Consider the following 3,971-nt stretch of genomic DNA (forward strand, 5'->3'; position numbering starts at 1 on the left):
TATATATATATATATATATATAGGGAGATGATCAAATGAGAACACCTAAAAGGTTGAGAACGCGAGAACAATTGTAGACCAATGATTCCATAAGGGCGTAAAAGGAATTTTACAATGTAATTAAATATGGATAATTAGTTAATTCCTACAATCATGGGATGCTATCTAATGAATTGATTTTTTTACCTAAATACTAGAAATGAATTTAATCTATTTTTAATCAATAAGATTATTAAAAAAAAACTTTTTTACCATGATTAAAAAATGTTTTTTATTTTTTATTTTTTACCGGTATATCAAAAAGATTGATGAATTAATCATTTCAACCGAATATGTGTAATCATACAAAAATAAAAACATATTTGTAGTCATGTACGAAGCCGTTGTAATCGTCAATGAATAGATGAATTAAGTTATAATAATAAATGAATATAATACACTTTATAAAGAAAAATTACAATACAACTATAATCATAAATAAATCAAAACATATTGGATATATATATTTGGATTATACGTCTATTCATAAATAATAACACAAAAAGTTACAATGTAATACATACCTATTTTTCTATAATCACATTTGAATACAACAAAAACAAAAATTATAATAAAAATAATTAATTACTATTATATAATCATAAATGAATAAGACGAGATCTTTTCCACTTTGTATTGTTTGGTTGTATATTAGCACTCCAACATTCCGTTTGTAGAAGCATCTCGATTTCCTTTATATACTGTCAAATAAAGAAATAAATACAATTAACAATCAACTAAATTAAAAAGATTTAGAAAAACACATATGCCATCAAATTATATATGAAGAGACATAAACAAAATATAAAATGCATATGAAATCCTATAATTATAATTAAATTCATAAATGAATATATATCATTAATCACAAATAAATACACTTCTAATCATAATGAATACCACTTTAACCATAAATGAATACCATAGCTGCAGATCCTATGAGGCATGGGGTCCTTCAAAATACTTCTGAAATCCAATGTCATATGATTTTTTTGCCAAGCATGTGAAGTTCATCTTTATGGCAATATCTTTTATGGCAATATCTTTTGCAGATTCAAGGTTAACGATTAAATGTTTAGCTTTTACAGAGGGACACAATTTGACATCATCACTAATTTTAGCAAGAAGACAAAGCTGAACAATGTTTGCAAAGGAAAAACGCACCAAAAATTTGAAAAGATCATAGAAATTCATGCCTGCATGAAAAAAAAACTTTGTAACTTAACTTATATAAGAATGCATGATTTTTTTATTGGCTAATCACTAAAATAACTTCCTACCTGTATTAGCTGCAATATTTTGTTGACAAAGTCCTTCAAAATCATCACACATGTCGTTGATATCTTCAATATACTCTGTAGCTTCTATGTAACCTCTCAAAAGATGATCCCACTAAAAGTACAATAATAAGTGAATGATAAAAACAAATGTTCATAAATTGTTTTTGGTTTATTTGATTGTTACTTACCACCCAAGAAAGGTTATATGCATTGAACCAATTGTGGTTTATTGATATTGTATCTTCCTGTAACAAATATATTAAGCACAAATATATAAAAAATCTATCACATACCACAAATATATGTGCATTTGTATCATACCAGATTATAACCTTGATGATGCCATCCACTAGGAACAAAAATTATTTCATAGATATCAATTGGTACTAGCTTTATGGAAACTCTACTGATGCCCTTGCGTTATGGAAATCGACTAGAATAAAAGGATGTTATTATAGAGATTAATTGGTACTAGAACTCGATTAAAGCCCTGTTTGATAGAAATCAATTGTGATTTTGATAATGCTTGCAAGTATATGAAGAGGGTAAAATCGGAATTATAGAGTTCCGATTCCCTCTCAATACGTGATTAATTTCCTTTCATACCAAGTAGCCCTTGCTTTATGAAAACCCTAATTTCAGAAAAATAATGATGATTAAGAGGAACAACGATGGTGATAGAAAGTCGACAAAATCACCTGAAAAGGGGATGCCGATCAATCTTTTGAAGATTGATCTGGAGGCGGAAAATGTGGACCATGGTTTCGACGGACGTGAATGATGGCGTCTTGGGTGGTGGTGGTTGTTCGGAGACACGATGCCCGACCTAGAAACGCCGGCTATACATAAACTCCATGCGTTGGCGAGTTGTGATGGTCAGATTATGGCTGCGAGACTGTGAAAATTGATGGTGCGATGGAAGGAGGGAGTTTGAGAGTTTGAGAGAAGAAGATATCGTGGTGTGCAAGAGGTGGTTTACGGTTTATTGATAAAACCCTAGATATATAGAAACAAAGATGAACAACGATATGGAGAATTAGAAAGGAAATACGGGAGCGAGTGAGAAATTATAGGAACGGGCTAAAGATGTAACTACCATCATACCCTTATCACCTTTTTAAAAGTTACACTTTAATACCAGCAATTTCAGAATTTACGTAAATGGTCCATTTGATATTAGCCTTAGATTTCAATATTTATATGCTCTAGATCTGTTCTCGCGTTCTCAACCTTTTAGATGTTTTCATTTGATCCTACTCCTATATATATATATATATATATATATATATATATATATATATATATATATATATATATATATATATATATATATATATATATATATATATATATACTTAAAAGAATGGTTGAAATTTGGGGAGTTACAAAAAGATTAACAAATGATCAAGCCACTATATATGTGTTATTGGTGAATAATGAATCGATCGTTGATTTTTTTTTTTTTTTTTGGATTAACGATGATCAAGCACCAAGAATCGTCAAGTGTGTGGAAACGGATGTAAAGGGGCAGACCTTCATTGGTGACATACGACTTTAACTTTGACATTTATTTGGCACTTGTGACACCAATCAAAGTCTATAGAGGGAATGTTTGCGGGTTTTTTTAGGGGTTTTAGCGGCGACAAGGTGTCACTGCTAACACCGTCGCCGCTAAAGGTATGCAACATACACGATTGATTGCAGTTAGATTTATCCTACTATCAACGTTCTAGCCTAGAGACATCAAATGTTGTCCTCCCTCCTAAAGGTTGATGATTCAAGTCTTCGTTGGGACATAAGTGATATTAGGGGCAGTTTGGTAGGAATAGGTTAGATTTGCCATTAACAACGACACTTATTATTAGTGGCGACACAAAACACATGTCATGTGTCACCACTATAACTGCCATTTCTTGTACTGGTCCACGTAGTCAACGGTATACATGACAAAAAAAGACGTCTTTATTCCATCATGTTTTTCTGACGGTAATTACCAACGAAATACTAATAAGGGTGTGAAAAGAAAAGTAATCAATAATTTTGCGACGGACTACCAACACACTCATAGACCGTTAGAATTTCATCTGCAGTTTCTGACAGAGTTTAAAAAGAAATTATTTAATTTTTAAAATTTGTTGGTATTCAGTCGGAAATTATGAATGGATTTTCAAAGGCACTAAAATAAGTAATTAATGATCGGTCGATATTCTGTCGGAAAAACACAGGCTAAAAAAAGTCTTGACCATGATTCGTATTCGACAACACCGTAAGTTGTGACCACTTTCTCATTCGACCATTAAGCTTCATCCTTTTATTTTCTTTCGTGTTTCTTTTATTTAGTATAATTCAATTATTATTATAACTTCTTAATTAATTATTATTAATATTATTGTTACTGTTATCATTATAATAATAATAATAATAATAATAAAATTAAATGCTCCCAAATGAAATATAGAGAAAACATAAATTCCCGATAGAAAATTGGAGTATGGTTCATCTGAACGAAGTGTCGACACCATGTTGACACCATGAACACAAGAAAATCTTCCCATTTGCATATTTTCTTGGAAGTATAACTAAATTACAAAAATGACTTGGACATATAGTCCTTAGGTCTAACTCGAGTTGAAAATTTATGATAAGTTAATA

At 30.5% G+C, this 3,971-nt stretch overlaps 1 long non-coding RNA gene across 1 annotated transcript; it reads right to left on the reverse strand.

Moving 5' to 3' along the window:
- Window positions 1–1,339: 1,339 nt before the first annotated feature.
- On the reverse strand, window positions 1,340–2,250 carry LOC145123886 (uncharacterized). The gene is made up of 3 exons (XR_013715397.1): window positions 2,018–2,250; window positions 1,508–1,564; window positions 1,340–1,431 (listed from the first exon to the last, which is right to left on the reverse strand). It is a non-coding gene; the product is annotated as an uncharacterized LOC145123886 (long non-coding RNA).
- Between the last annotated feature and the right edge of the window lie 1,721 nt (window positions 2,251–3,971).

Source organism: Lactuca virosa, chromosome 7 (assembly GCF_052849685.1).
Source record: "Lactuca virosa cultivar CGN04683 chromosome 7, Lactuca_virosa_CGN04683_v6, whole genome shotgun sequence".
Taxonomy (NCBI): domain Eukaryota; kingdom Viridiplantae; phylum Streptophyta; class Magnoliopsida; order Asterales; family Asteraceae; genus Lactuca; species Lactuca virosa.